We start from the raw sequence: 22,933 nt of genomic DNA on the forward strand, positions 1-22,933 counted from the left end.
AGGAGGGGGTTATTAAAAATTATCTGTTCCAGGTATCATATTGATTGATTGATTGATTTGATTTATATAGCCATCCACCTCACTTTTATGTGACTATAGGCAGTTTACAACAAAACAAATAAAATACATAAAATACACAATATAAAAAAACAAAAATAAAAACATATAGCAGCTGGGCATAATCTAACCTAACATCCACACAACCAGGAGATGGGCTCTAACCCACATCCAGGGACACAGGCTTGGACACAAAGCAATATTTTCAAGGCCTTATGAAAGGCCAACAGGGACAGGGCTAATGTAATCTCTGGGACGATGATGTTCCAAAGGGCAGGTGCCACGGCAGAAAAAGCTCTCCTTCTGGGTCCCGCCAGCTGACACTCCCTAGCCAGTGGTACCTGGAGGATGTCTTTTCTGCCAGATCAGACAGGATGGGTAGAAACAATTGGGAAGAGACAGTCCCATAAGTAACCCAGTCCCAAGCCAAGAAGGGCTTTAAAGGTGACAGCCAGCACCTTGAATTGCACCCAAAAGCACCACAGAAGCCAATGCAGCTCACGGAGCGGTAGTGTCACATGTGCCGAGTAACTGGCACCAAATACACTAGGTTCACCATGGCATAGGGGAGAAGTTTGTCTTAAAACAGAAATGAAAAATAAATTTGTTGGCCTTTGATAACATAAAAAAAAATAAGGGAATTTCTCTTACCTCCACAAATTCCAGCTTGAATTTGATGCTGTTCCATTTGCTCCATCTTAGATTCAACCCTCTTAGAGACAAAGGTGAATTTGACATTACAAAAAATCTTTGGCAAAATGTACCGAAGGCACTGTAGTTAGCATTTGGATATTTGTGATACATATCACCATCACTGCCCCCTACTTTGGATGAACTGGACAAGGACCATACTTGGCCTCTGAATTGTGCGTTATACTCCAAAAAATAGGTGTAGCCAGGGCAAAATTCTACCTGATTTAATTTATATTTCAATGTAATTAAAAACAGTTACTCTCCATGAATTTGGTTGTTTTCTCTTTGTTACAGTGCAATTTTTGGAGCATTTCTGAAGGCCTCTTCTCATGTGCCTGGTGGCCTCAGATTGTTCACATTTGTGAATTTATCTTCCAGATGTTTAAATAGAAATCTGGATATCAAAAAGCCAGAATGAAAATTTGCCTTTGTAAAATAGATTATATTTGCATTAATGGAATTTGATGGATTAAGTAATTCTTATGTAGAAAATGAAAGAGACAGCAAATTCCTAGATTTTTCCTAGAAATCGATGTAGGGACACGGTGGCGCTGTGGGTTAAACCACTGAGCTGCAGAGCTTGCCGATCAAAAGGTTGGCGGTTCGAATCCATGCGGCGGGGTGAGCTCCCATGGCTAGTCCCAGCTCCTGCACACCTAGCAGTTCGAAAACATGCAAATGTGAGTAGATTAATAGGTAATGCTTTGGCGGGAAGGTAACGGTGTTCCATGTCGTCATGCCGGCCACATGACCACGGATGGGTCCTTATGGACAACGCCAGCTCCAAGGCTTAGAAACGGAGATGAGCACCGCCCCCTAGAGTTGGACTCGACTGGACTTAACGTCAAGGGAAACCTTTACCTTTACCTAAAATAGATTATATTTGCATTAATGGAATTTGATGGATTAAGTAATTCTTATGTAGAAAATGAAAGAGACAGCAAATTCCTAGATTTTTCCTAGAAATCGATGCCTCCAATGTATTCATTTATAAATCTCTGCTGTATATGGTATCAAGTGTTGAACTGAAAAATAAATTGATTATTCACTGACTTGTAGTACCAAAACGGTGAGGATGCAAACAAACAAAACACACACACAAACACACAAACACACACACTCAAATACACAATGACAGAATTGCAACATTAGATTCTGTCATTCTATTTCTCTTGCTTCTCAAACACTGTCTCAGTTTTCTATTATGCTGAAATTATTTTTAAAGGTATGCTCTTCCATCATATAGGAATGCACACATCCTTAGCTTTTAACTGAATGTGATCTTCCTCTACTTGTGACCCATACATTCCTCTCCTTGATTTATAACAGTTTTAAATATGGACTAGCAACAACTTTTTCTTTTTTTTAACCTGAAGCTGTTGAATTTCCTGCCACAGCAAGACCCCTGTTTGAAGATACGCTTGTTCTATCGAGCATTTCAGGCAGTCCTATTTAGTTTTGTGATTTATTTTCTAGTAGTTGTGACTTCAGATGTTTCTGGCAGAAGATACTTTATAAATGTGTATTGCATTATATCTTGCAACTTAAGGCAAAGGAGGTGGGAATTGTGTCAGGATTGAAACTCAATGTGCAGTGATCAGTCACTTTTTCTACATGCTCTGTGAATATGTGATGTGCAGTGAGGCATTAAAAGTTGTTACAATGGCTTAGGTCATTAGTGACTTCCTCATGAGGAAGTCACTAATCACATTGTCTGGGGTTGTCAATCCATTGTTTAGTCAATCTAAGGCATATCCCCATTATTGTTATATTGGCACAAATGTGGCTGGATGATTGTAGAAGATGCTGTAAGTCAGTACTAGGCATGGACTTTTAGAGAATATGCAAGTGAAAAGGTAAGGCTGTGGTGGATTTCAGCAGTGCCACTGGTTCTCAGGAAGGAGGGAGCACATTCCAAGAAGGTGGAAGAGATAAGAGGAGACATAGTCCAGGGGGCAGTTGTGGGAAAACCAAGAGATTCAGAGTAGTCCCACCCTAGAGCCTTCCCAGGTTATTTCCCCTTAGGTTAAGTAGAGTAGCTTTAGTCTGGAGAGATTCTGTCAATATGGCATTAGCAGATAAAGAACTGAAATTGGCTGGACTGATTTTTTGTTATTCATGGGCTGGACCTGACAAAGAATAACCCACTTGTTCATCCCAATGGATACACTCCCCAAATTTTCCATGTGTCGTAGTATAAATGAGGGTGGCCACTTCTGTTGAGGATGGTTTTCCTTCAGGAATTATCAGTTGAAGGCTGCAGGGTGGTGGGATTTAAAGAAACAATGGGTAGAGTCAGAGCCAGAAGTGGATGGGGACACCTACACACTCTCTCTCTCTCTCTGACTTCCTTTCCATCCCTTCCTGATACTTTCTCTCTCTCTCTCTCTCTTTCTCTCTCTCTCACTCACTCACTCACTCACTCTGACTCTCACTCTCTCTCTCTGTCACCAAGCTCCAGGATAACTAACAGAAGTCTGAACTGATACCTTACAGCAGGTTCTGAAATTAGTTTCAGTATGAAATTAGCCTAAAGGGCATAAATTATCTCAGTTTGCTATAGGTCAACCTGCCTTCCAAGCTTATCTACTTCACTAAGTTCTCTTTACTCATAACTTGAAAAGTTGATAAAACCTATATGAACTCCAACCCCGTTGTATGAAAGCTAGGATATCTTTAAAATAATCTGTTCCTGCTTGCTGCATTCTACTGTCAATTCCCTAGTTCAGAAAAATAAAAAACTTTCTGTAAATTACTGGGAAGATGATTGATCAGCCTCTTAACAAACAACAACAACAATTTTACTTGTTCCTTAAGAAGGTTGGGTATTATCCTATCTAGTTCTGTGCATGCATTTCATAATCTGTATCTGTACAATATGTTGTTGTTTATGCGTTTAGTTGCTTCTGACTCTTCGTGACTTCATGGACCAGCCCATGTGTCATGACCCCGTTGCAAGGCAAAAAGAGCCTCACAACGTGGATCATGATCATTAAGGAAAAGAGGAAGGAGATAATTAAAACAGGGCTTAAACCAAGCACCCAAAGCACCCACACCCATGGACTCATATACAGCTGAAAAGAAGGGCTTCAGATAAGCAGCAATAAGCCACACCTGGTGCCCAGGAGGACACACCAGAACCAAGAGGACAAGGAAAGACACCGGGAAAACTCCCACCCAGCCATCAAGGAGCCCATCAAGAGGGATTGGGGACAATGAAGGGTGGAGGAGCATGGGACCCCGCAAGAGGGCATAAACAGGGCGCCTCACCACCGCACCCCCATTCCCGTTTTTCGTTCTGTCAGCCACCATTCCAATAAACCAGAAATCCTTAATACCTATTAAGTGAGTCCGTGCCTTATTGCGAAGCGAGACTGACCCTGACATAAAAACGGGAACCGACAATTTTTTTTTTACCTAGCACCTATCCAACTATCTTGTGAGGGACCCTGCTAGGTATGAACAACCACTCGGCACCCGGCGGTGAAGCTCCCCTCCCCTCGGGCGGAATGTGGCTGAGGTCCGGGCGGCACAATGCCCAGGTAAGTATGGGATCCAGCTCGGGGGAAGAGGAGTGGGAGGGAACCACCCCAGCGCCCCGGGGCCCGCAGGCCACTGGGGGCGAGATGAGGGGATCCTCTCCAGGTTCGCCTGGCACCCCGGAGGAGACGCGAGCCGAACCGATACCCAGGGCAGACAGAGTCGAGGGATCGCCCGGCACCACGGAGGGACCGAGGGAAGGTCCTTCCTCCATGACAACCAGAGGCAAGGGCGAGCGGAGTGGCGAGCGCACCAGCAGGAGTCTGCAAATGGCGGCAAGTCTGGACACGCTGGAGGAGGGGATGCAGGCAATACGGCTGCTGCTCCAACAGCTGACAGCGGTGCAGGAACCCCGCGGTGGCAGCATCGTGGAGGCGCACCCAGACGAGAGACGGCGGGACAACCTCGCGGGAGGCGGCGGCTACAGCGGAGCCCGGTTCCGAGAGGCCACCAGAGGGGTGACATCCCACCCTGCCGATGAGATGACCTACTGGCGAGGGGACCCAGCGAGAGACGACAATGACACCGCCAGACGCCTGGAGCCGATCCGACCCACACCAGCCCCCACGCAGCATGCTGCAAGGCCCAGATGTGACCTGGAGCCAGGCCAGAATGGCAGCCAAGGACTTTGGCATAAAGTTTGACAGGGACCCCTCAAAACTCTCCTTTTTCCTAACAAATGCAAGGTACTACCTCAAAGAATGGGGTCCCTGTTTCAGGACTGAACAGGGCAAAGTCAATGCCCTCGCCATAAAATTAAAAGGACGGGCCGCTGATTGGTACGTCCAATTGTGCCAATCAGACGCCCGGGCGCTGCAGGACAGCACAGAATCCCTTTGAGTGCTGGAACTGCACTTCAGGGACCCCCTGGAGCAAGAAAGAGCTAAAAGCACACTGAAAACACTCAGGCAAGGGCAGCGCTCCGTGGCAGAGTATGCCATGGAGTTCCAAGCCCTAGCCGGCAAGGTGGAAGCCTGGTCCAAATCGACCCTGATTGAGAAATTCAAAGAAGGACTTAACTTGAACATGCTCCGGTGGGCACTCTGTCGCAACAACCCCAACTCCATGACCGAGTGGATCCGGCTGGCAGGGGAAGCAGAGGACGCCCACGACACGTTCCGCCAAGTCCACAGGGAAGCACAGCAGGTGGAGACAGCGAGACCATCACAGACAGCTGCAAGGCCGGGGAAGGCGAGATCCCAACCATGGAAGAAGGAACGGGACCGGTGCTTTGAAAAAGGGCAGTGCTTCACGTGTGGCAAGGACGACCATAAGGTGGCAGCATGCCCCAAACCGACACCCAGAGAGAGCACGAGGAGGGCACCAGCCACACCAACCCCAGCGCCAAGAAAGCGACCAGCAGCAAGGGGGGAGTATCGGGCCAGACATTTCCCCTACAGCTCAGAGGAGGAGGGAAGCAGTCCCAATGAGCCGACGAGAAACGACAGCCACCTGGCCTAAGGGGCGCCAAAGGACAGGTGGAGAAGAGCAACAGGCAGAACGACAAAGGGGTGAGTGAGGAATGCCCCACCCTCTATGTCCGTGTCACCCTCACCCATGGGGAAAAGACTGAAAAGGTCTGGGCACTGATTGACTCTGGCTGCTCAAAAAGCCTAATGCACCCAGACCTGGTAGCCGCGCTTAACCTCCGCTGCTATCCACTTCAGCACCATTTGGTGTTCACTCAGCTTGACGGATCAGCAGTGGGAGGAGGCCCGGTCACCCAATACACTGGAGAAACCACGCTAAGGCTCGGCAGCCACGAGGAAAAAATGGCTTTCATAGTGGCACCGGTGGGGCAACCCCTACTCATACTAGGGATCCCATGGCTCATGCAGCAAAACCCAGTTATAAACTGGAAAACCAGAGAGATTACGTTTGCTGACGGGCGTTATCAAACACCCACAGGGAACAGGTCCCCCGAGCGGCCATGGGGAGGGCAATGACAACTTCAGAGCACAGAGAGGCGGTGCTGTCAGAGGGACTGCCAATCAAATACGCGGACTTCGCAGACGTCTTCGGCAAGAAAGAGGCGGACAAACTCCCCCCCCCACAGGAAAACAGACTGTGCCATTGAACTGGTCCCGGGGGTACCCCTACCCAAACCCAAAATATATGTCATGACCCAGAGGGAGCTGGCAGCATTGAGGGACTTTGTGGACAAAAACTTGGCAAGAGGTTTTATCGAGCCTGCAAACTCTCCAGTAGGAGCGCCAGTCCTCTTTCATGAGAAAAAGGACGGGTCACTGCAGCTCTGTACAGATTACCGCGGATTAAACACCGCATGCGTATCCAATAAATACCCCCTACCCTTAATAAAGGACATCTTGTCCCACCTGGCAAAGGGTAAGGTATTCTCTAAACTGGACCTAAGGGAAGCCTAATACCGTATACGGATAAGGGAGGGGGATGAGTGGAAAAAGTGCCTTCAACTGCCCATTGGGGTCGTTTCAGTACAAGGTGCTACCATTCGGACTGGCAGGTGCACCGGGGGTATTCATGCAATTAATCAATGAGGTCCTGCATGACCACCTTTTTAAGGGGTTTTTGGTTTACCTCGACGATGTATTAATCTACACGGAAACAGAACGTGGGCATGAACGCTTGTTAAAAGAAGTGCTCAGGAAACTTCGCAAGGCAGAGCTGTTTGCCAAACTCTCCAAGTGCGAGTTTCACAGGAAACAAATTGACTACCTAGGGTATAGGATTTCCGCTAAAGGAATAGAAATGGACCCAAGCAAGGCCCAAGCTATACTGGCGTGGGAGCACCCATGCACGAGGAGACAACTTCAAGGTTTCCTCGGATTCACAAATTTCTACAGGGGGTTCATCCCGGGACTGGTGGAGATTGTATTACCCCTAACTGACCTACTTAAGACTAAGGGCTTGGGGGACACGCGCAAATCAAGAAACCCGGGGGCGCTACTAAAGTGGACAGCTGATTGTCAAACGGCATTCGAGAGAGTAAAAAACCTCTTTACAGCTGAACCAGTGTTACAACACCCTGACCCCACCAAGCCTTTCATGGTGCAAGTAGACACCTTCGACTTTTCCATCAGAGCCCTCCTGCTCCAAAGGGACTCTGACAACCAACTAAAACCCTGCGCCTACCTTTCCTGCAAATTCTCCAAAACGGAGCGGAGATGGCATGTATGGGAAAAGGAGGCATTCGCAGTGAAAGCAGCTCTGGAAACGTGGAGGCACCTGCTGGAAGGGGCCACCTGCCCCTTCAAAGTCTGGACAGACCACAAGAACCTGGAGGCACTCAGCACGCCGAAACACCTCAGCCCGAAGCTGGTGCGCTGGGCTCAGTTCTTCAGCTGGTTCAATTTCACGCTGAAATTTATACCAGGCAGGAAGAACTTCCTGGCGGATGCCCTCTCCCGACGGCCACAGGACGACATGCAAGCCTCAGACATCGTGGGGACAGTATGGACCAACAAACATCTGGGCTGCCCAGCGGTCACGCGCAGCCAGACACAGAATCAGCGCACGCCAGCACGAATGCCAGGGAACGAACGGAGCCACCATTCAATTTCACCTAACTGGCAACAAAGACTCGCACAAGCACTACAAACAGATACATGGTTGCAAAACAACTGACACCATGTAGCTATCAAGAACAGCCTCGCCTGGAAAGAGAAAGTCCTGTACGTGCCAGAATCACTGCGGGGGGAAATTTTAAACAGATCACACAGTGACAAAACTGCGGGACATTTTGGGTTCGTAAAAACCCTTCATCTAACGAGGAGGCAATTTTGGTGGCCAAACCTGAGAAAAGTCGTGAAAGACTACGTTGCCACCTGTCCCACATGTGCCACCTCCAAACGGAAAGGAGGGAAACCCCAAGGGCTGCTGCAGCCAGTAGCCAGCCCCTCCCGCCCATGGGAAGAAATCTCCATGGATTTTATTGTGGACCTCCCACCCAGTCAAAGGAAAACAGTAATCTGGGTGGTAAAAGACTATTTTTCAAAGCAGGCACACTTCATTCCATGCGCAACCATCCCCTCTGCCCAACAACTAGCACGCCTGTTCCTGACACACATATACAGGATCCATGGCGCCCCCTGCAGGTTGGTGACCAATAGGGGCACACAGTTCACGTCAAAGTTTTGGAGGGAATTTTTAAAACTAATCGGGACTAAACAAGCACTGTCCACTGTGTGGCATCCACACACAGATGGATCTACAGAGATCCTAAACTCAACACTTGAACAGTTCCTGAGGGCATTCATAAATTACCAACAGGACAACTGGGTGGACCTACTACCTTTTGCAGAGGTAGCCTATAATAATGCAGTACACCAAAGCACTGGCCACACCCCATTTAAGGTGGTCTACGGAAGGGACTTTGTACCAATACCAGAACTACCTCAACCAGATGCCCCACCCTGCTCACCAGACGACTGGGCAGCACAGCTGGCAACAACCTGGCCAATCATCCAAACGGCCCTAGCAGACACACAAACTATGTACAAAAAATATGCGGACAACCACAGGGCGGAGGCACCGAACTACAAAGTGGGAGATAGGGTCTACCTCTCCACTAAGTTCATAAAAACCTCGCAACCCTCGAAGAAGATAAATTCATCGAACCCTTTAAAATCACAGAGGTAATCAATCCAGTTACATTCAAACTGGAACTGCCTCACAACTTGCGACAAGTCCACCCGGTTTTCCACTGCGCTCTACTGAAACCGACAAAAACATCCAAATGGCTTACAGAGGAACCCCCGTCCCCACCCACCATGATAGACAACCAACAACATTTTGAAGTACAAGAGATACTGGACTCAAGAAAGCAAAGAGGCAAGCTGCAATACCTCGTCAAGTGTAAACATTTCCCACACCCAGAGTGGGTCCAGGCACAACATGTCAGGGCAAGACAACTAACCAGACATTTCCACGAGGCATACCCAGAGAAACCAGCACCCTAAAGACATCTTCGGGGGGCAGCATGTCATGACCCCGTTGCAAGGCACAAAGAGCCTCACAACGTGGATCATGATCATTAAGGAAAAGAGGAAGGAGATAATTAAAACAGGGCTTAAACCAAGCACCCAAAGCACCCACACCCATGGACTCATATACAGCTGAAAAGAAGGGCTTCATATAAGCAGCAATAAGCTGCACCTGGTGCCCAGGAGGACACACCGGAACCAAGAGGACAAGGAAAGACACGGGGAAAACGCCCACCCAGCCATCAAGGAGCCCATCAAGAGGGATTGGGGACAATGAAGGGTGGAGGAGCACGGGACCCCGCAAAAGGGTATAAACAGGGCGCCTCACCAACGCACCACCGTTCCCGTTTTTTGTTCTGTCAGCCACCATTCCAATAAACCGGAAATCCTTAATACCTATTAAGTGAGTCCATGCCTTATTGCGAAGCGAGACTGACCCTGACACCATGCCAGAGCTTCCTGTCAGTCGTCAACACCCCCAGATCCCCCAGGGACGAGTCCGTCACCTCTACAATATAATCTATCCATCTTGCCCTTGGTTGGCCCCTCTTCCTTTTGTCTTCCACTCTCCCTATCATCAGCATCTTCTCCAGGGTGTCCTGTCTTCTCAATATGTGGCCAAAGTATTTCAATTTTGCCTTTAATATCATTTCCTCAAGTGAGCAGTCTGGCTTTATTTCCTGGAGGATGGACTGGTTTGATCTTCTAGCAGTCCAAGGCACTCTCAGAATTTTCCTCCAACACTACAGTTCAAAAGTATCTATCTTCCTTCTCTTAGCAATCCTTATGGTCCAGCTCTCACAGCCATATGTTACTACGGGGAACATCATTGCTTTAACTTTGCGGACCATTGTTGTCAGTGTTAGGTCCCTGCTCTTGACTATTTTATCAAGATTTGTCATTGCTCTTCTCCCAAGGATTAAGTGTCTTCTGATTTCCTGACTGCAGTCAGCACCTGCAGTAATCTTCACACCTAGAAATACAAAGTCTTTCACTGGTTCTACATTTTCTCCCTCTATTTGCCAGTTATCAATCAAGTTGGTTGCCATAATCTTGTTTTTTTTTTTAGGTTTAGCTGCAAGCCAGCTTTTGCACTTTCTTCTTTTACGTTCATCATAAGACTCCTCAGTTCCTCTTCGCTTTCAGCCATCAAAGTGGTATCATCTGCATATCTGAGATCGTTAATGTTTCTTCCAGTGATTTTAACTCCTGACTTGGATTCCTCAAGCCCAGCATGTCACATGATGTGTTCTGCGTACAAGTTGAATAGGTAGGGTGAGAGTATACAGTCCTGCCATACTCCTTTCCCAATCTTAAACCAGCCTGTTGTTCCATGGTCTGTTCTTACTGTTGCTACTTGGTTGTTATAGAGATTCCTCAGGAGGCATACAAGATGACTTGGTATCCCCATACGGCTAAGAACTTGCCACAATTTGTTATGGTCCACACAGTCAAAGGCTTTAGAATAGTCAATAAAACAGAAATAGATATTTTCCTGAAACTCCCTGGATTTTTCCATTATCCAGCGGATATTGGCAATTTGGTCCCTAGTTCCTCTGCCTTTTCTAAAACCAACTTGTACATCTGGCAATTCTCGCTCCATGAATTGCTGAATTCTACCTTGCAGGATCTTGAGCATTACCTTACTGGCATGTGAAATGAGTGCCACTGTTCGATAGTTTGAACATTCTTTAGTGTTTCCCTTTTTTGGTATGGGGATATAAGTTGATTTTTTCCAATCGGATGGCCATTCTTGTGTTTTCCAAATTTGCTGGCATATAGCATGCATTACCCTGACAGCATCATCTTGTAAGATTTTGAACAGTTCAGCTGGGATGCCATCATCTCCTGCTGCCTTGTTATTAGCAATGCTTCTTAAGGCCCACTCAACCTCACTCTTCAGGATGTCTGGCTCTAGCTCACTGACCACACCGTCAAAGCTATCCCCGATATTGTTATTCTTCCTATACAGGTCTTCTGTATATTCTTGCCACCTTTTCTTGATCTCTTCTTCTTCTGTTAGGTCCTTGCCATCTTTGTTTTTGATCATACCCATTTTGGCCTGGAATTTACCTCCAATGTTTCTACTTTTCTGGAAGAGGTCTCTTGTCCTTCCTATTCTCTTGTCTTCTTCCACTTCCGCACATTGCTTGCTTAAAAATAATTCCTTATCTCTTCTGGCTAACCTCTGGAATTTTGCATCTAGTTGGGCATATCTCCCCCTATCACAGTTGCCTTTTGCTTTCCTTCTTTCTTGGGCTACTTCTAGTGTCTCAGCAGACAGTCATTTTGCCTTCTTGGTTTTCTCTTTCTCTGGGATGTATTTTGTTGCTGCCTCCTGAACAATGTTGCGAACTTCTGTGCATACTTCTTCCAGGACCCTATCTACTAAGTCCAGTCCCTTAAAGCTATTCTTCACCTCCACTGCATATTCCTTAGGAATTGTCATGAGTACTGATGGCGAGCAGGAGGGGGCCTCTATCCAGGGGGGAAAACGCATGTGTAGTACTGAGGAATTAAGCAGCCATTCAAAGAGACACAGCTCAGACCCGCCTTAGCTTTTGGGGTTTATCTGTATGGGTTTTCTCACGCTTCTTCAGTTTGTTAGGATTTTCTGTCTTATGTAGCAGTAATAAACACTAGAGACCTATTCCTCGTCTCAGCATGATTCCTGACTGTTAGGACAGGAATATTAGTGAGCTCTTATCTTGCTGAACTGTGGGTCTTCCCTAATCTCTTTAGTCTGATCCTAAATTGTGCAAGAAGAAGTTCGTGATCTGAACTACAGTCAGCTCCAGGTCTTGTTTTTACCGACTGTATAGATGTCTGCCACCACTGGCTGCAAAGGATGTAGTCAATCTCATTTCGGTGTTGTCCATCTGGTGAAGTCCATGTATAAAGCCATCTCTTAGGTTGCTGGAAGAGAGTGTTTGTTATGCAGAATGAGTTGTCTTGGCAAAATTCTATCAGCCTATGTCCTGCTTTGTTTTGTTCGCCCAGGCCATGCTTACCTGTAATTCCAGGTGTTATTTGACTGCCCACCTTAGCATTCCAGTCTCCTGTGATGAAAATAACATCTCTTTGAGGTGTGTTGTCCAGTAGCTACTGCAGATCCTCATAGAACTGTGCTACTTCAGCTTTTTCAGCATCTGTGGTTGGGGTGAATATTTGGATCACTGTGATGTTAGATGGCTTGCCCTGAATTCGAATTGAGATCATTCTGTTGTTTTTTTGGATTGTATCCAAGCACTGCTTTAGCCACTTTACTATTAATTATGAAGGCTACTCCATTTGTTCTGTGGTCCGCTTGTCCACAGTAGTAGATCTGGTGGTCATTTGATGTGAAGTGGCCCATTCCAGTCCATTTCAGTTCACTGACGCCAAAAATGTCTATCTTTAATCTTGACATCTCACCAATAACCACATCCAATTTGCCCTGGCTTATAGATCTTACATTCCAGGTTCCAATGGTGTGTTGATCCTTAGAACATCGGATTCGCCGTTCACCACCAGCACCATCGGCCGCTAGCCATCCTTTTGGCTTTGAACTAGCTGCGTCATCATGTCTAGGGCTAGTTGAACTCATCTTCTGTTCCTCCCAAGTGGCATTTTGACCATCTTCTGCCCCAGGGGTCTCATCTTCCGAAGGTATACTGACATATCTCTGGTTGTACTGATCCATTGAGTTTTCACGGCAAGAATACTGGGGTGGGTTTCCATAACCTTCCCCAGGGATCGCATTTAGTCTGACCTCTCTGTCATGACCTTCCCATCTTGCGTGGCCCTTCACGGTTTAGCTCATGGCATCATTGACGTGCTCAAGCTCCAGCACCACGACAAGGTAACGATCCTTTGCTGAAGTCTGTACAATATAATTAGGTGAAATTGACAGAAATATTAGGTTAGATCTTGATGAATCTGTGTTACATACATTTGGCTTTATATAATATAGGATTATAATATAGAATATGTAATCCTATATAACCCAACTGTTAATGTATGGTTTATTTATTTTTTTCAGATTCTAATGCTGACAAGTAATAGGAGATGAATGTTTCCTTGATGAACAGAAAAAAATATTTAGGTTAACTTATCCTTTATTTGATTTCTATGTGTTTCTGTATATGGAGAAATTTCTATACTTTATGATGTAATTAGTCTGATGTAAAGTACTGTACATCTCAAGTGTTCTATGTTTATCTACACCCCATTGTAACAGTAGAATAATGCAATAAAATATCAGAGTTTTTTCTTTATTTTTGGTGCCTATGTTTTCCTTTCTTTGTGTTAGACTTACTGCAGAATAGTTATGAAAATGTCCCTCAGGCTGAGAAGCCGTCAAGCAAATATTGGCAAAAGAATGAAAACTCAGAGTATGCTTTCTTCTTTTTTTCTCACTTCCCTTTATTTTTTAGAAAAATCAACACATAAGCCTCTTCCTGGGAGATTATAAATCAGCTTTACCCCAGCTGATTATTGCCTGGAGTAGACTACATGTTATTGTGTTTTCATAATAGCACAATTACTTATACTTGCTGCAATATCTATATATCTCAGCTGTTCCATACTATCATGGAGGAGATTTTTGGAGTGTCATTTGCCTGGCTCAGCTGTAATACCTTCCATCTGTCACTGTATAGCTTTTTGTGATTCTTTTGGATTCTTTCATAGTCTTAAGTTCTGAGAAGATTTAGATAAATCAAGACCTATTTTGATGATGATAAAACAAGATTATTTTGTGTGAATGTATATACATGTTCACATTCCATATATACTGTCTTGCAGTTGCCTTATAATATGGTGGAAGTAGTGAGAAAAAAAGATTTCACTACAGACAGAAGCAAGATCCTATCAGGTTCAAAGGTCAGATTCTGGGTGTTTTAAAAGAAGAAAAGAAAATGCAAAAGAAAAGAAAATATTATATTTTAAAAATAACATTTATTTTCTTCTTTCTAGAATATTTCGGTATTCTTGTAATACTGAATATGGATGCTTCTGAGGATTGATATCATGTGAATTAAAATATTAGAGGAAAGAGGCTACTCTGCATCTCTATGGTGCCTTAAAACATGGTGCCAATTCTAATTCAGACTGATCAAGTTTCTACTGGTGTGTGTTGACTTCTGCACAATATCCCATACCTTAAGACTGAGTGATTGTGGGAATGTTTCTTCAACACTGTGAGAAACAATGCCACAGTTATGTTTATAGCTGGAGTTGAAGGCCCAGCTGACACATTTATGTTGATCACTTGTAACACACTCTCAACTGATTTAAAAAAAAATATTAAAAATTCTTTAACCTGGGCAAGAGGAAGATGGTCTTCACAATTTTTGATGGGGCACAAACACAGTTCTCTTGGCCCCAAAGAAAATCTTTTAGATGGGCCTGCCTAATGATGAGACAGTTTACTGATGCCATCCTCACCCCCAGCAGCAACTAAGAGGAGTCGGGAGAAAGGAAAGAGAAGGGTCACATGGCCATTTCTTCCTTGCTGTCCCACAAGCAGATTGATAAATGGAGTCAACTTCCCTCTCCTGCTTATCCCTATGAGTAAATTCATGGAAGTATTCAAAATCAGTGGTGGGAAAGTAGGTATGGTGATGAGCTGAGTCTAATGAGCAGATCCAGTCTGAAAAATCTGCCATTAAAGTTACCTGGACAGGGACGCGGTGGCGCTGCGGGTTAAACCGCTGAGCTGTCGATCGGAAGGTCGGCGGTTCGAAACCGCGCGGCGGGGTGAGCTCCCGTTGCTCGTCCCAGCTCCTGCACACCAAGCAGTTCGAAAACATGCAAATGTGAGTAGATTAATTGGTACCGCTTCGGCGGGAAGGTAACGGCGTTCCGTGAGTCATACTGGCCACATGACCCGGAAGTGTCTATGACAACGCCGGCTCCAAGGCTTTGAAACGGAGATGAGCACCGCCCCCTAGAGTCGGACACGACTGGACTTTACGTCAAGGGAAACCTTTACCTTTACCTTTACTTAAAGTTACCTGACCTACCAATCTAGAAAACATTTTTTTTTTCATGGAATGAGGGACCCAACTGTACTTTCCTATTGGAGTCAGGCATTTGATATTCAGCAACTCCATGTATCCCATTCATTAAAAGATCTCTAATATAATGGGTTACATTATATCTATCTTCCTGAGCCTGAAGTGCTAAATCTGATATAAGCTGTTGTAAGTCAACAACCTTCTTGAAGAGATACCACTGAAATCAATTTTAAAATATTCAGGCTAAGCAACAAGGAGAGTGTTGATAAAATGATACAAATGGTTCAGGGACCTAGTGTTCTAAGTGAGCATGATTCAAGTATAACATGTTTTATTAAAATGGGGATTTGATCCATAAATAGTGACTCCCAGTTCTCCTAGCATATATAGTAGCTTAACAGTCACTTGAGGTCAAAACTGTTCAGCACACAGTTTTAAAAAATACAGAAACAATCATTTCAAGATCTCTCCCTGGTATTCATTCAGGCCTGTCCCTTACTTTTCTTATTCTTGTTCCCACTATTAAGAATATTGTTTGATATTTTGACATTCTGAACTCAAGTGCTTTTTAAAATTCTTTTTACATCCCTTCTTAAATGTTGCATAGGCAAAAAAAACACACAAAAAACTGTTTTCTTTATGTGTTAGATTTATATCCCACCTTTCCTCCAGGAGCTCAAGGAGGTAAACATACTATTCATGATATATTAATATGAAATATCAATGCACAATTCTAACATCTCTAAGCAAAATACAGTTGCATCTTAGATAATAGCCATGTTGCAAGCCGGTTAGGTTCTGTCTTGTATAGCTTTGGTTTAACTTATTTGAGTTTAAGACATATTTGACAACTTCCTTTCAGCATTCTACTGATTAGCAACATGTCTGTGGTTTCCTTCAAATTTTAATGGATGTTTCATTTCAGCAGAAAACCTTTTAACATCCATTTTTGGTAGTCTGCATCTTTCAAGTTACAATATTGGAATGCAGTTGTTCCAGACACTTATGAATATAATGCATTTTCACCAGCTACATTAATTCTTAAAAAATTAGGAAGCCACCTTATAGCATCCACAGTTTCTTCTACCTTAGCATTCTGTATCCCAAGCTTTTTTCTCTTAAGGGCCACATTCCCCAGAGACAATCTGTCAGGGGCTCAGGCTGATGGTGCATGATGAATGGGTTTCCCCTTCTTCCTTTCTGACAACTCCTTCAGTGGACAGTTTGGTAGAGGAAGAAATTGTCTGTGCCAGAATTATTTATAATTTAGCTGAAAACCACATAAACTGAGACCAGCAGGATATGTAAGGATGACATCCAGAAATGATCACATGAACCATTGTATTGTATTTGTGTTCCTTCATCAGGATGGAAAATCTTTCCTGATTTTTTTTTGGTTTTCAGGCCAGTAACATCAATTCAAGGTGTAAATCTAATATAGGCTGGGGGTGACCTTAACATGTTGTTCATTTCTGAGAAAACAAAAGGGATGCAACTTCTCTTTTGCTTCTTGTACCCTTTTTATTTCCAGAGTGACTTTGGTATTTATTTGAAAATATAAAATTCTGGAGGTGTTTTAGCAATTGTATTCCTTTTCCAGAAGCCACAGAGTTTACTGAAGGTAGCAGTTTTCCCATTCCTAAATGTGGGAAATCTCCAGATTCTCACCATTTGTTAAAACCTTCCATCAGCCCTTGTTCTGTTGTGGTGATTTCCATGAAGCCACTGTGGATGTATTTGGAAGGTATCTGAGAGTTCATGAAATATTTTATGGTATCTTTTATCACTTGAGTGCTACCATTCTTTGAGGACAATCATTTAACACTTGGAAGGGAGGGAGGGAGGAAATGAGTACAGACTGAATCAGAAGAGTTATGGTCTCAACTTCAATAAACAGAAAACAAGGGTGATTATTTCTTCCAATCATCCTTGTTTTCTGTTTACTGATGTTGAGATTTTGAAAAGCATCAAATGATTGTTCTCAAAGAACGGTAGCACTCATGTGTTAAAAGATGCTATATTTCTTTCTTTCTTTCTTTTTTAATTGTATGGCATAGCAGTTTGGTGTTTGTGCCACTTTTTTCTTGCTGGGAAATCCTTGTGAGGTCTAGCAGCCAGATGTGTAGACTATTTAGCCGTGACAAGTCACGTTGCCTGGGGTGCACCACAAGGAGGCCAGTCTACATTGTACTGAGTTGGGCTAAGAGAAAGTGACTGGCCCAAGGTCACCCAGCTGGCTTTCATGCCTAAGGCAGGACTAGAACTCACAGACTCCTGGTTTCTAGCCCAGAACCTTAACCACTAGACCAAACTGGCTCTCACCATAAAATAATTCATGATATACAGTATATTGTATTTTTACTGTAAATTATTATATTCTATAGACTGTTCAAAGTGAGGCAATGCCTATAGCATGTGTCACCAATAAGTAGGGACTTAGGAGTATCTTTTTTCTGCTTCACTGATAAAGGTGCTTTTTTCCACCTTTAGGCCTGTCTATGAAGAACATGTTATAATGTGTTTAGTAGGAAACCTATGCTTAATTTACAGGGTACAGAACAGCTTTATAAATCATACTGATGAAAATATGCAATGCATACAAAATGAATAATAAAATACCATGAATCCATAAAACACCATAAATCCATGAGGCATTTCAGTATGAAGTCCATGGCAGGAAATGTAGCATTTCAACAATTTATGCACAATCACTCCTGTATTCTAACTTGTGATTTTGGAGTTACCTATACTTATCTCTGTTCCTTTAATTGTCTATCAAGATAATTACATATAAAGAGAAACACAATTGGTGGAAACTAGGATCCTTTTAACCTATGAGTGGAGTAGATATGTGCATGCATGAGTGCATGTATGACAAAGAATGGGGAAGATTGGGTTGAGAAATCAACTTGCATAGCCATGCAGCTGCCAAATCATTAAGGGACCATCTGTGTGACCTTCAAGCCTGAAGAACTTGCCCAATTTCTGCTTTCTCGTGAAAACTACTTGATCCATAATCCCAATTCTCCCTCAGTGTTGACATTTTCCTTCTAATTTTTGGCTGCTTCATGACTGAACTAGTAAGTGGACTTCTTGTATTGCATTTTGCTATCTCTTTTTAACTAATGGCTGTTTGTGAGGGAGATATGGATCTGAAAACACATTGCTGAACCAATAATTTAGCTCCTATTCTTCAGTCTTCTTCCTGAACAAGCAATGTAGATCAAGCCAATAGTGAACATTAAAAAATGAAAATTTGTACAGTTTGCTTATCTGCAGGTGGCACAGTTTTCATGGTATTTTGGTTAAAATTTCAAGGGTTGGCTTATCCATAGAGGGGCTTATCCACAAGTATATATGGTAGCATTTTTTAAAAAAATGATACAGTATCTGTGAGTTTACAGTATATAGTAGCATTGTTTTTTATGAGTGAGTCTTTGAGGACATGTAGTTTCCACTGATAGATTTTTTTGTATGCATTGCCCCTCTATAGACTCTCCATATTACTAGGGAAAAAAACTCCACTCTCATCTGAACATTAGTCTTCCTTTCTCAAAGGAAAAGAATGGTTTACAAATCAAAAAGCAGCATCCAACATCTTGTTTTGAGATCTGGGAGACTTTTTCTCCTCTCATGAAAGGCTGGCTTTTGAAGTGTATTAAATATTTTTGTCAACCCTTTTGATATCCCTGCTGTTCCCATGCCTCCCTCTAAGGACTATATGGAATCCTGTGGGATCCTTCATAAAACATCCTTAAGAGACTAGAATTGAGCAGGATTCAAAAATACCTTTAAAACCTTCACTTACTGCTGACCTCAAGGAGAAACACAATTCTTTACTTATAAAAAGCAGAGAAATCCTTGAGCTTAATTTCCACTTCAAAAGGGCAAGTATACCCCATTTGTTTATTTGTTTTCTAGAACACAGGAACTCTGTAGTCCTGCTAGAATTTCTCTTGTACTGTAACTCTTGTTTGAAAAAGAAAGACAATCCACTCCATTGTTTTTTTGGAAATTACTTTCAATGCTGAAGTAGCAGCAGAATTTGGTGAATGTTATGGGTTGCATTGCAATGCATTCCATGTCCTTAACAAGAGATGAAAAACCTGCAGGATCTGAATGGGGAAGTGTCTGTCAGTTAGAGAGATTATTACTTTAAGGCATTTATGTCTTTTAAACAGCCCATTGTGGGCATCTCTTCATAATCCTTTAAAACCATCATTTGAGGCTAGAGACTTTCCCCTAGAGGACTTGATAAATAGGTTTCCATACTGTTCTTATTGAAGCAAGATATATAATCCCCTGCTATAGATTTACAGAGGTTACATTTTATTAGCAATCAGAGAACACTAGGGAACAATGTGGTGAGCATATTTATGTGCACATATATATATTTCTGTTGGTACAGTGGCATTTCACACAGTTGAAACACTCTCCCAACAAACAATACAGAAAATCCATTGTACAAAATGCCATCTTAAAATGAATTAATGAATTAAAACAATTTTACTTGTGACCCATCCTTCCCTCCCGGGTCCCCATTTGTTTTCTTCTCTCTCACCTCATGACGGTTTCATTAGAAGTATCGAGAAATAATATAGATATAATGCAATATAATAAAATATAGAACCACTCAAGCATTCTGAGTCTCAAACTTGCATCTACAAGTTCTCTGCAAACTCATTGATAGAAGATCAATGAAGTAACTGAGTTTGAATAGGGAATCCTAGATAAAAACAAGCAAGTTCAAAATGCAGTTCTCAAAGCCATTAACCCTAACTTTAAAAATCACCTTAGAAGATGAAATCAGCAAGTAACATTAACAAATGATTACTTATGTATTTTATTTATTTATCCAATTTATATTTTATTAATGATAACATTATCCAGTCCAATGGTAAATATTTCTTCTCTCCACCTATGGAGACAAATCTGAAAGTCACTTCTGAACTTCAAAAGCCTTGGGTCCTGCCACCCGATACCTCCAGACCTGTAACTAATCATAATTATTAATGTCAGAGAGAAGAGACCTTATTGAATACATGACTGGAGGATAATTGTATTAATGTATTTGTTTTTAATACCCCATCTGTGAGGTGCCTCAGAGCTCAATGCAGTCTCCTATCCTGTTAACTGGGAGAGGTCATCCATCAGGTTGGGGTCCATCAATAAGCTAATGATACCCAGTTACATATCTCAACCCTGGACCAGCCAAGTGATGCTGTCAATGTCATGTTCCAGTGGGATAGCATTGTCCCAGAAGTTTGTGTGTCTCCCGCCTAAGGTGTTCCAGAAGTCTTTTAAAACCTGGCTTTTCTCCCAGGCTTTGGAGTAGGGCAACTGCTGATCCCTTGTCAGGTATAGGTACAGAATGTATAGTACTTGGAAATTGTGTCTGGACCTGTACAGTAATGGTTATTATTGTTTATATTCTTTATAATGTAAACCTCCCAAAGTCACTCTGAAGTCGGGTGGCCTTAAACCCAGTAAATAAGTAAGTAAATTGTTTTTAATTAAATGTAAATGAAACAAAATCACATTTTGTTTCACCTGGCCTTGTTCATTACTTTTGGCCTTTGGTTTTTAAAAAGTTGAGTATCCTGAGTTGGCCTTGTAAAGATGTGCCTTTAACAGCTTTTCCAAATTCAAGTGGGAGCCAAGGGAATTCATAGGATCCTTGACAAGTAAAACAGAAGACCCTCATCTATCCACCAGATATACAACAGGGGCATCTTCAGGAAAGTCTTTCTACAGAGGCCTATCACAGCCCTGTAAGATAGGTCATCATTATGATCCTTTCTTATTATAAGCAATAGTCTTGAAGCTGAGATACTAACTTATTTTTATTACATTTCCCTCCCTTCGAATCATTATGCCTTTTAATAGTTTTAATTGCATGTGGACTTTGGTGTTTTTATTGGTATGCATTTTGTTTCTTCTGAGATGTTTTGAATAACAGAAAAAGCTGATTGCAATTATTTAAAGTAACTAGAAGAGCAATTTAGCAGGGTAAGGTAGAAAAAAAATGTAGTTGGTAGACTGCTCTATGCCTCGATGTCTTGCTAGGCTTGTGATTGCAGGACACCAGGAGAGACATGTTCCCTTTTTAGCCCTTTCTTTAAAAAAAAAAAAAATCCCCATCATTGCTATCCATGAAAAGAAAATAAACTATATCAGATGATCCCTGTTTTATTAGTAGGATTCAAAATCCTTAACTTACGAACTCAGGATGCAAGTACATGAGGGCAGATTTTTTGTCATGATGTTACTGCATGCAGGTCATCATTCTGACGCAATTTTGATTTGCTGCAAATTATGTCAAATGAATGGAAAGGCCTTGTTTCCACAAAATCCAGACCTTTCCCATTCATCTGATATCTCCCCATAGGCGTTTGCTTTTCCCACCTCAGCACACTCCCTGAACTGCCTCATATTTTCCTCCCTTCTTTGCTACTGGATTTCTGATGGTGGCAAAGCAATGATGGTGGATCACCTGACTGGAACACAGCCAGGACATTTCAAGAGCAGATCTCTTTCTTTTCCTATATAACTATTTCTCTGCAGGTGAAAGGGAGTATCTTGTGAAGGTAACAGCCTACATACAATAGCAAGTTTATAATTCAACATCAGCAATTAATTCCACTTTTTCCATGGCGTAATTGATATAGTGGAACAAACTACTGCTGAGTTGAGGCATATCTTTCCTTATTATTATTTAGACGGGGGTCTCAAAATATACCTTTTTATTTTTTAGACTCCTTCACCATATTATCTGCTTACATTTTTGCAAGGCAGTCAAAGATATGGGGACTGGACAACATCTGAATTTCCTAAATAAATAACTACATTCTGAAAATTGTAGGATTGGGTATTTATCATAACATGATCTGAACAAAATTCTCATCTATCCCAGCTTAAAACTAGTCTTCATAGCGTATACCTTGCAGATTAATGAATGATTATTTTCTAACTATAATTAGAAAAATGTGCAAGTGTTTTCTAATAGTATAATGCAGATATGAATATGTACATAAATAGTCTATGTATTGTGCTTTTTTCTCCATTAATTTTTGCTGCTCCTTTTTATTCTTTCCAAAAAAAGTATTGGAAAGTAATTATGTAAAGGGACTCAGGAATTTCTATCAGCAAAATGACTCTTTCAAAAACAGAATAGAACAGGGCATGTCCGTAGTCCCCAAACTGCTTCTGGAATGACCTGTCATGATCCCCATATGTCCCCATAGATGGATCTGCAACAACTGCAGACTTGCTTCTGCTATTCTAGAAAGGCTTCTTGTTGTTCTTCAAGTATTTCCTCCCACAAAGCTATTGGATTTTCCTGATATGTTTATCAACAGGAAAAAAATATTGCAGGTATGCCTGATGAACAGGTTCCGGTTTAACTTATATCATACACATCTCAGCCCCTTCCCTATAAAATACAATTGACCTTTTCCTGTTATTTCTAAAGTGACTGTGGAAAAAATCATATAAAAATCTATGCTGTAGAAATTTTGAAAACTTTAACCAGTGTTAAGAAAGAAGAGAAATGAAGTTCTTTGTAAGTCATATTAGAACTCCCATTTATTATCTCAGCAACTAGAGAAGAGTAAGTACTTGATCCATCTCCTCCTTTAGATGATTTATGAGCGTAGGAGCTCATGTGTAAAGAGAGGACTATGT

Source organism: Candoia aspera, chromosome 3 (assembly GCF_035149785.1).
Source record: "Candoia aspera isolate rCanAsp1 chromosome 3, rCanAsp1.hap2, whole genome shotgun sequence".
Classification (NCBI taxonomy): domain Eukaryota; kingdom Metazoa; phylum Chordata; class Lepidosauria; order Squamata; family Boidae; genus Candoia; species Candoia aspera.